Raw genomic sequence first — 12,058 nt, 5'->3', positions numbered from 1 at the left:
ACGGGGGTTATGGAGGCCTATAAACTTTTGCAATAAACATGTAAACATAAATTTCTTATGTCTTTCATATTTAAACAAAAAAAAACAGCTCACCTTTATCTGGTTTAATAAAATATGTACACACGGATACAGATATTTAGTATTTTGTGACGTAAAGAAATAATTAGTAGAAATAAATCTCAATAGAAATATTCATGACTGTTCTATAGCTGTACGAATCATTCTGCTCGGCGCTTAAAACTTAAAGTAAAGTAACAGCCTGTACAATTCTCACAGCTGGGCTAAGGCCTCCTCTCCCTTTACGGAGAAGTTTGGGAGCATATTCCACCACGCTGCTCCAATTGATACTGTGTATCCACATGTGACAGAAATTCGTTGAAATTAGTCACATGCAGGTTTCCTCACGATGTTTTCCTTCACCGCTCAGCACGAGATGAATTATAAGCACAAATTAAGCGCATGAAATATCGATGGTTGCCTGGGTTTGAACCCACAATCATCGGTTAAGATGCACGCGTCCTAAGCACTGGCCCAACTCAGCCCAGTGGTTGCAATAAAAAATATTAATTATCTAAAATTTCATTTTAATCTAAATATTAAACTTAAAAGAGTTTTACATTCTTAGTTTCTATAAAATTAAAAGTAAAACGAAACAGCAATAAATTATAAATACAAACTTCATGCAACGCGAGGTCGATACGTTAAATTAACTTCGCTTGCCTTACTAACAATATATTAAATCAAACCAAGATTGGCATTGTCGTTAAGACTTTTGGTATGATTTTCAAATTTAGAATAGCAATTTTGCAGCAAAACATTGGTACCGTCAAATAGCAACACTTAGTTAATATTGCCGTGTTCCGGTTTGAAGGGTGTATAAGCTGGTGTAATTACAGATACAAGATATATATCTGCTTAGTTCTCAAGGTGGTGGAGGATTACTAATGTACAATATGTACAATGGAACGCTCGTGGCTGACAACGTACATCCGCGCCTTCCTCCTCTGCCTATATGTCAAAGAGACTAAAGGCAGAACGTTAAGGACAGACACCCTGTAGCGGATAAAATGACTGGTTCCCCAGCTGACCAACGGTGTAAAACAACTCGAAGCTTCGTAATGAGCTCTCAGCCTTTTGTTTGTCACGTGCCTCCACCTTCTAGGCAAATATGTAATCAGAAACGTACCAGGAGCAACTCTGTGGGATCCCGGCGGGTCATTCTTGCCGTGGTCAGCGAGAAAGCTCAAGCCGGTCCCGTTACAAATATCAATGTTACTGATGCTTTCCAACATATGAAATTACTGAACTGGAGTCACCTTTTTCTTATCAGGGTGTGTATATACTATACCATATAACATAGCATATAATAGCATTTTATTACATGAAGATAACCTATATTTACTAATGTTAATTTAAATAACGAAATAACTTAAACACAATTAACAATTATTAATATCAAAACAATCTCGATAACATTGCAACACAGTCGCGAATTAACTTAGCAGAAAACTATTTATCGTGCTGACATATTTAGTCCCGGCCTGAATATAAATACCTAAGTTTAATTAACTGGGTGAAGACAGCCGGCACAATACTGTTGACTTCCCCCTGATTTATCCGCCAGATATTCTCAGATTCCATGGACCACATCGGATAGAACGAGGCAATTTATACGATACGATATTTCATAGAATCATTAAATTATTTATTATAAATATGTTGGATATGGAACCTCAAACTTTTTCGACTGATGACAATTGATTTACATTAAAAAAATAAGAGTTATGTAATCACTATCTTTGAATATATAATATCTATAAATACCTTGTTTATCTATAGGTATTTATACATATATAACAAAAGCTAATGATTTATCAACACTAGCGAATTTATTTCAACTAATCTTAACTCGTCATATTAATTTCTTATGTTCGTCTGTGTTAAACTTGTTCCATTCAATCGCTGAAACTTTGTAAAAACATGAGGTATACTAGAGTATATCATTATTTTAGTATCATAAATTAAAATGAAACAAGTTTGTTTTATTTTTAACGTTTTATTTTTCGTAGCTTTATAACTTATTTCATAATCAGAAAACGTTTGAAGCTATCGGCTATCACTAAACAGATTAAGTTTCACACGACTAAAGGCTCGATTTAAGCTCATTTATAAAAGCAAGGATTATATGATAATATAAATTATAACACCTTTTATTGCTTTTATTATATTTATTATAAAATCGTGTTAGTACAAATGTATTATTTTTGTTAACTCATTTAGTTTATTTTGCTAAGAAAGTAAATAAGTGATAACTTATTTTCAACATGATTGAATTTTATTTCATTAATGATATAATAGTTTTGTGTTGACATTGTAAAGCCGAAAAAGGTTACTAGTTAGAGGGAAATTCATTTCAAACTTTTTAATTAGATATCGTAAGTCTGATCTTATTACAATTTAGCAGTACATTTAACGTTAAAACAATATTCTTTAGTGCTTTTGAACAAATATTTGACGACTTCTGTGGTGATTCCCGGCCGACTCGCTGTAGGAAAAGTTCATTAGTTTTCTATGCTGTCTGTGAGTTGGTGGTACCGTCGTTACTTCTGATTTTCCATAACACAAGTGCTTTATCTACTTATATTTTGATTAGAGTAATGTATGTGATGTTATTTAAATATAATATAAATATATACTACAATACAAACGTACTGCAGAATGTCAATATATAGAAGATTTATAGCTTTGTGTCATTAGACAATACAAACCGATACAGATATCAGTGTTTCTTTACTGTGTAGTTCGTAGTGTACAAAAAACTTTCTCCCGAATCACTTTATGTATTAAAAAAAGCACCAAAATTCGTTGTTAAATATGTAAGCATATGGACAGCGGTAAGCGCCTTTGTTTTATACTATGTAATAAAAATGATTTTTTGACGAAAAAACTGATTTTTTTTATTATCTCGTTCTATTTGTATTTAGTACCTGTGGACGTGCAGCAGTATAATCTAGCCTCTAGACTTAGAATTCACTCGAAATGTTGATTATAATCAATGCATTTATTGTCGTTACGATACGATGTTGTCGCCTATTAAAGTTTCGTTGGTATACACAAACATTAAACTAGAATATCGATCAGACGCTGTATTTCAACATTCGCTGTTGACTTGTTGCAATGTATTTGCTTGTATGTTTTGATTGATCTATTAATATATGTGATTCATAACGAAATAAACATCTACATAATGTTATTTTAGTTATGGTTTTACGTGAAACTGTTATCGATATCGAAGTAGATGGATTTGTATGCCGCGACGGCAAACGGCATGACATATAGAAAATGCCCCCCTAATTTCCGCCCCATTCTTACCTTATATGTATACTATAATTTACAAATTAACAGTCAGTAAAATTCCCATTACTGAGCTACTATCTAACCCGCATTGGAGCAGCGTGGTGGTAGATTCACATGTGGTAGAATTTCGCTGAAATTAGAGACATGCAATTTTCCTTACGATGTTTTCCTTCATGAAAATACAGTGTTGCTTGCTTGGGTTTGAACCCGCAATCATCGGTTAAGATGCACGCGTTCTAACCACTTGCCCATCTCGGCTCGTCGTTCTATATTGCTATGTATTACAAATGGATCCCAGAAAACGTTCAACAATATTTAATTACAAAATTCAAAAAATCGTTAAAGAGCGTTTGTGTGCTAAAGGATATTAAAACACTATTGACTTTCTAGTTGACTGCACACCTTGGGAATGTGATGATCGCCTCCAGGCTGTTTCAAATAACAAAAATATGTTTATTATTGTATATGTGTAACATATTGTATATTGTAACAATTATAAAAAAAAATAGAACTCGCTGAGTTTCTTTCACCGGTTCTTCTCAGGTCTGAGGAATTATATTCCGAAACGGTGGTAGATTTTCGACAGTCAATAAGAAAGTGTAAACACTTCCATTTTGAATAAAGGTTTTTGACTTGACTTCGATTATTACAACGTCGGCACACGAAGCCTGTTTTCTAAATTCTTCTCATATAATAATCTTCTCGTATATGTTTTTTTTATATATTTTTATAGTACTTTTATTTTCACTTAAGAAACACAAAATGACGTCTCATATAAAAAAAAAAGAATTAAGTTTATAAAAGGATTTCTGCGTATTCATTGATGTTTCAAATAAAAACTGAACAAACATGAAATAAATTCAAGTAAAGTTAACAGATGCCCTAAATCTACGAATACAGTAACTAATAATATAGCAGATCGTAATACCAATTCATTGTTTTCCCAATGAAGACACATCGTCCGCTACCCTCCGCGAAGCCGTGACACGGGTAAACCCTTTTTCTTCATAACAAGAACACTTTCGGCGTAATATTTCATATTTAAAAGCAATATCATATTTTTCCCTTCGGGTTGCTACACTTTTTTGGCATTAAAAATTCCCATCACGCTGTTTTCACGCTGTGGTCATGGTTTCGATTTCTCTCTTGGTTTGGTTCCCTGTTAACTCTCGCAATTCTCGTCTCGAAGATTCAAATACTCATCCAATTTTTTGTTATGGTATAGGTTGGCATATGGGCCACCTGATGGTAAGTGGTCACCATTACTCATAGACAATAACGCTGTAAGAAATATTAACTATTCCTTACATTGTCAATGTGCCACCAACCTTGGGAACTAAGGTGTAATGTCCCTTGTGCCTGTAGTTACACTGGCTCACTCACCTTTCAAACCAGGACACAACAATACTGAGTACTGTTATTCGGCGGTAGAATAACTGACGAGTGGGTGGTACCTACACAGACGGGCTTGCATAAGGCCCTGCCACCAAGTAATTCTAGCTAAAGAGTCAGACTAAACTTGCCATCTAATCAATTACCATTATCGATTTGTTCAATAATAATAATTGATATTTTTGAGGAAAAAACCGACTATGACGATATGAACGGCAAATTATAACAAGTACACGATTGGTTCACAGTAAATAATTTAGTTTTGAATACTCAAAAAAAGAAGGCATTCAATTCAATACAAGATTATACAGATGATAAAAAAGCGTGGAATTAATACTTGTTCATTTCCAAGCAGGATATATTACATACATATATAATTATTTAACTAAGATGACTTTATATTAACTACGGAGTTTCTTGCCGATTTTTCTCGGTAGAATCTTCATTCCGAACCGGTGGTAGCTTCACTTAATATAGTTGTTTAATGACGATTCAAAAGCCTGCTTGAATAAAGTATATATTGATTTAATTCGCTATCGATTGTAATTTTATTATTATAAATATTTCCTTTAAAATAACCTACGATATATGTTACAACAATCAAACTCCCTCCAAAACAACAAAACAAAAGTTATTAGCTTTAATTTGAAGCATTTAGATGGATACCAATAATTAAAAACGTCTTACACAAGTTGATGTTCATGAAACGGGTTCGTTTAATACTATCACTATCAAGAACAACTTAAACCCGCTGCAAAATTTAAACCCAACCCTTAAATATCCCATTATAACTTCACCTACAGGAACAATAAAAATTAGTCTTGGCTTTGCGGATATAAATTCGCTTCGGGTGCAAGGTGGAAGTTCTGGGGCTTTTAAACTTTTACAAGCGTTTTTAATAATGTGCGGGACATGTAAATTCGGATAAGTTTTCCAATAAAAGTTGCAACGCTGCTCGAGTGTGCCGAGCAGAGTTGCAACATTGCGCCTTGCACACTTAAGAATTCAGAAGTCTGAAATCAAAATAGCTCTTTGCTTTTGTTTATTTATTAAATACGACGTTAGTAAAAGTGTAAAGATAACATTTTAAAACTTTTTATAATTGTTTGAAAGTGTTTTTTTTTCTCGTCTGTAACAAATGTTCTATAAACAGTCTAGATAGTTTTTAATACGTCTTTGGTTAACAAGCAAGTTGGAGTCTGAAATCTTATGAAAATACGAAAAGTTCATACATTTATCTAGTGTATTTTTTATTTATATTTATCAGAAAGTTTAAATACGAAATAACACGAACGTTTACTTCTCATTAGCATATTCGTTTCGAGTCCCAAGTTTCATATTTAACATAACTTTCCAGGAGTAATATTTGTCACTATTATATATATATGTCGGCGCGAAACCACGAATTTAAGAAAAACACGTGTCCAGGAACGATTATTTAAATAATAATAATAATAATAATAATTTAAAATTGAATTGTGAAATGTTAAATTAGTCTCAAATATTTTAATGTTTGTAAAGAACTGTTATCTTGAGTGAATAAGTCTACCCACCTATTTTTGTTATAAAAGATCAAGCGCCCGTCGGTATCGACAGACTTGGTCGAGCCGTCGGAGCGATCGGACCGTCTCATATTGGAATAAATCAGCGAGGATTATTTCCTGAGTTTTATTTCATACCACCGAAGATGGTTAAAGAAAAAAGTCAAGAAACTCTGACACTCGCATGACGTCAGCATAGCTGACGTCACTTTTTGTTAAAACGGGCTCGGGCATGCCTGCTCCATTATATATTTAAAATAGTAATTACTCAAATGCAATAACATCTCAAAAATATATTGGAAATAATTGAAGACTTGAATTTAATTGTTAATAATATTTATTACACAAGATTATTACAGACAGTAACTCGTTCGACAAATTGAAACTGCACTTTTGTACGTAAAATTTAGTTATTTAAAATTACTATTTGCTATTCTAAGCTTCTCTAACCAAATATACTATTATAGATAAATACAAGAAATAAGAATAAACTTAACTTAGTAGTAACTTTTTGGGCAATGGTATACGCATATATAATAAGATACCGAAAAATAGAATCAATTTACCGTTTTCAAAATTTAAAAAGATGATTAAGACTAAATTAATAAATAAATCATATTATACATTAAAAGTACTTTTTAGAAAGAAACGCCTGGAGTTAAGGTCGGGTTCCATCGTAGGACACTAATTACTGTAAATAACAACATTGTAAATATGTTTATTTGAAAAGAGCAACTATGCGAGTTTCTTGCCGTTTCTTCTCGCTAGAATCTGCTTTCCGAAACGGTGGTAGTATTTAATTGTTAACGATTCAAAAACGCTCCATTGTGAAGTTTACTTGAATGAAATTGTTTTGATTTGATTTAGAAAAGTGCTAACAATAATAAAAGTCTATCACAATTGAATGCCTTCTCATACAAGGCAGACAGAGACAATCATAAGTGAAACATCATGTCATGGTAAATTAAATATTGAAGCACAATTATGTATATCGAAGAATTTGCTCAATTATTGTTAAGAATCATCGTCTAGCAAACCCGTTTGTGAAATCAGGTCACGCTCACTTTAAAAATGCATTGTTATCGGAACTAAACTAACATGTAAAATTTAGATACGTAGGATAAGTGGAAGTTGTGGGTTAAAAGATTTGACCTAAATAAACAAACTTTAATTAAGTTTCCTTTTAATGTATGTATGAGTTTATATATTAGTAACTTGTGCATATATAAAGCAAAATAAAGTTTTAAAATATCAATTTGTAATTGCATTTAATGATCTCGCTTTTTCTTTATTTTAATATTTGTGTTTAATAAATGTACGTATGTCGTTTATTAGTTCTGCGTGTAATACTAATGATCTATCATCAAAATCATAATCTACATATACTTTATTAAAGTAGACTTTTACATACAATTTCGAGTTATTATTTTACAATACTAAATTAAGAGAGGCTACCACCACTAACAATTTAAAATGTACCGTAAAGTTCTTTTATTTTTTCGCTTCTATTAATGACAGTCTTACCTAATGGTTCTATTAATAGATAATTTCTTTTTCTGATTCGTTCTTTTTTCTTAGTTTTAAAGTTTAAACTTTATTTAAAGCCTGTAATCTGATTAAAAGTATTTATTTGAAGTAAAAAAAAATACCTGTAGCTGAATCTAAGGTAACACATATGATAACTAGTTTTGAATAAACTTGTATGTTTTAACCAGGAATAAAATTTCCCCGTACTGTGTAAACTCTAGCGATGAACGTGTAGCGCCTTCAAATATTCCAACTCGCTTACTCACTGCCAAAACAAATTGTATGATATATCATTTGAATGAATACAGTTGGTAATATAAACTCTATACGTTTTATAAAATTGGCTAATTTTAATTAAATTAAATAAAATTATTATAACAAGAATATAGTAATTATAGCTTTTGACTTCCAAGCTGGATATATTAATTTAAATAATTGTATTTAACTAACATGACTTTTTATTTTTTAAATGTTAAAAAAGTGTAACTACCGAGTTTCTTGCCGGTTCTTCTCTTTAGAATCTACTTTCCGAACCGGTGGTAGCTTCACTTAATTGTAAAATGGCGATTCAAAAGTGCTTGTATAAGCCTACTTGAATAAAGTTTATTTTGATTTGATTTTATTTGATTAAAATATATATTTATTTTTTTATAATAAATCTCAAAGATTTTTAATATTGAATTGTCTCAATGGGAAAAAGGATCCGCTTAATCTATCAGAATTATGATATTTAGAATCTTTTAAAGTAATAAAATTAATGACCTTTATGAATTCAGCCGGTTTTTAATTACAAACATTTTATTTAATAAGCTGTACTTCGAGAATCCCATTTAAAGTTCAACATTAAGTTCCATGAGGGTCCTCAATACACCCCAAAATGAACTTCTTAGCGCAGGAAATTTGTAGATTAGACACTTATTAAGCGATGTTGTTTCATTGCAGAAATACCTGCTGTAATTGAGGAAATATATATATTTTGTTCTTAACATTTAAGCAAAAACAAATTCATTGCAATTAATGAAATAATTCTAAATATATTTAAAAACTTAATAAAACATTATGAATTATTTCTAATTACATTCCCAATTAAAATTAAAATCAAAAAAATACTTTATTCGAGTAGGCTTGTACAAGCACTTTTGAATCGTCATTTAACAACTATTTCAAGTGACTACTATAGCTACTACCGGTTCGGAAAATAGGTTCTACCGATATTGTCTTATCTTTTATATTAGACTTGAAGATTTTCTAATTTATTTGAGTTTAAAATAGTATTTTTTTGCATAATCATTGTAATTTTTTATGATTGTATGATATATATTTTATTTTAAATTAGTAATGTAGAATACCAAATGACTGTATTTTTACTTATTACAACTTCCTGAGCACAAGGCTTTATTTATATTTACCTTACTACGTTCAAGTATTTGTTTAAATTAATTATTCAAATATCATTATTATCTTATACAAGTCTATAAAGATTATTTAGAAAATTTAATAGCATGAACCAATAAGTACTAAATTCAGTAGAATATAAACTTTAACTAAACTTACGAGACGAAAATCTTGTAAAGCGTTTCATAAAATAATCAAATATGATTATGATTATGATTTACAAATACATAGCATAAAAGTCAATTGATACATATAAAACAGATGTAGATAAGACCATTACATATTGGCAGATAATTCAACGGTCGACGGATTGCAGAGGAGCGAGTTTACCTCTCGCCTGTATTTATCAAGCGGATAAAAGTTTCATAAAGAGAAACTCGCAGTCAGCACAATAGATTCCTTGCTGCGGTGTAGTTTCTCGAGCACGTTTACCGTCAAAGCGATACTTACGAGCGCCGATCACGCACCGCATGCGCTTCAAACAAATGTCTGCAAATAACATGCAGTTTTCGTAAGCTACGGTGTTTCTGGTTCCCAATATAAATTGGCTGCCATTTTGTTAAGATCTATCGACGTAAATATCTGTTTCTAGTGAAATATTTATTTTGTTTTCTTTTTATTTATGTTTGCTAACGTGATGTATTGAATTGCCTGTTTTTTTATATCTAACGCAAATAGGATTACAAAAGTTTTCATACTAAACTATTTAAAAAAAAAAACCATTTTTTTATACATCGTTTATTTATCATTAGCAAGTTAGAGAAAGTGGACTTTACTTGTTGAAATTAAATATAATATATCAAAATATACTGTAGTCTATTTAGTCAATTTTGAAGTTTTGGAAACGTCTTATTACAAGATAAAATTAAATTTAAAGTTAGCAACGCTTCAGAATGTACATGTAGAGAAAAACTGCTGAAGGAAAAAAGTATAAGAAAGAAAAAGAAATTAGCGAAAGTTTTTCATCAATGAGATTAGTATTCCCTTTTCTTTACACAATAAGTTAATAAAGTAAGCGTTAAAAATTAAACAAAAGTTAAGTGTTGCTTTCGAACCTTTGTGGACCCCAAAATTTCAATTAACTTCATCACTGCATAACGTATATATTGCTTAACGGATAATGTAAGTTAAACACACTCGAAATGTTGCTAAGAACCCTCCTTTCCTCTTTTCTAAAGCAGATTAAAAGATAATTCTCATTCTTTCGCCTCCAATTCGGGAGGGGACGGCGGACAGACGGAAATGCATATATTTTTTATGTCCCAGTTTTTCATCGAGTGCATTCACCTCCAACGAGGCGAAGTAAATTTTAAAGGCTCCGTAAGAGAAAAGGGCCTCCCGCTAATGAACAAAGGAAGTTTGTAATTAACAGACCATTTGCATAGGATTTGAGTTGACTAATTCAAGGAATTTAGGAATGAATGAACGCTTAGCTAGATTTAAGGGCAGTTGAGACAATGTTTTGTTGCCTTAAATCTACTTTATTAATAGTGTTCGTTTAGAGGGTTTTGTTTGAATGTAAAATATGATTGTCTTTGTACTTTACTGAAAAGAATTATAGCAGTTGAAGTATGCGTTTCGTTACGTAGGGATTTATTGCGTCGGATACATTTTACTTTTTTAGTTTGTAAGCGAAATTAAAAGATTGGTTGTAATTAATGAGATATAAAATGAAAAGACAACTACATGTAACAATAAAATTCCGCATACATTTTAAACTTTTCCGTTTCGTAAATTCAAATCGTTTATAAAAATACATTAGTAAAAAAGGCATATTATTCGATACAATATTTTGTAGATGATAAAAAAGCTTGGAATTAATACCCGTTGAATTCCAGAAAGGATACATTACATACATATATACTTGTATTTGACTAATATGATTGTATTTATTAAATGTTGTAAAAGAGTAACTACTGACTTTCTCTCGGTAGAATCTACTTTCCGAACCGGCGGTGGCTTGTAAAATCCCACTTGAATAAAGTTTATTTTTATTCTTATTTTATTTTCCAAACCAAAAGTTCGCTCAAAAATATTAATTTTCGTTATAGCCAATAACGAATATCTTTTATATTGCACAATAAAATATGTGCAATAAAATGTTTATAACTACTCGTATAGTAAATTTTGATGTCAACTTGACAATTTACAACTCTTACTCTACCGTCAAGACCATGCTCATATTTTTTTATAAAGTTTTATTACTTACTTTAAAATATAGTAAGTAAACATAGGTACAGTTATGACAAATATTACAAAGTAATAGCAACTTATTTAATTTGCGTTTCATTTAAATCGCTTTTTCGAACCAATGTTGAGCTAATATGAATTTGTCATGACACTGAAATGAAATGTGACATGACTTCAATTCCGAATTTGTTTATTTACAATATCACATTAGAAACACCTGACATTATAAATGTTTCTTTACAAACCGCATCAAAATCCGTTGGGTATTTTTAAAGATATAAGTATATATAGTGACAGACAGCGGTAAGCTACTTTGTTTTATACAATGTAAAATGATGATAAATAAATAATTAGCAATAAACATTTAAACATGTAAGTAATCATACACAGTATCCAATTAACCTCAAAACGCTTACACGTTGATCGACTAAAGTTATATGTTAATCTACAAAATAGAAGTATGCTGTAATTTATGTACCAATAGTCGGAATAGCTTGCAATTTTTGACAGGTAATTATTAAGACAGCTGCGAAGCTTACTAACTTCGCCTCGGGTTAGTGCTGCAGTTTGCAGTTTCCAACTTGCCTCACGTTTATATATCAAGTATCGATGCATCATTAAGTTTCGCGCGATTGTTTTATGTTGTTCCTTATGCG

This window comes from Vanessa cardui, chromosome 6 (genome assembly GCF_905220365.1).
Source record: "Vanessa cardui chromosome 6, ilVanCard2.1, whole genome shotgun sequence".
Classification (NCBI taxonomy): Eukaryota; Metazoa; Arthropoda; class Insecta; order Lepidoptera; family Nymphalidae; genus Vanessa; species Vanessa cardui.
Note: the sequence above shows the minus strand (reverse complement) of the source record.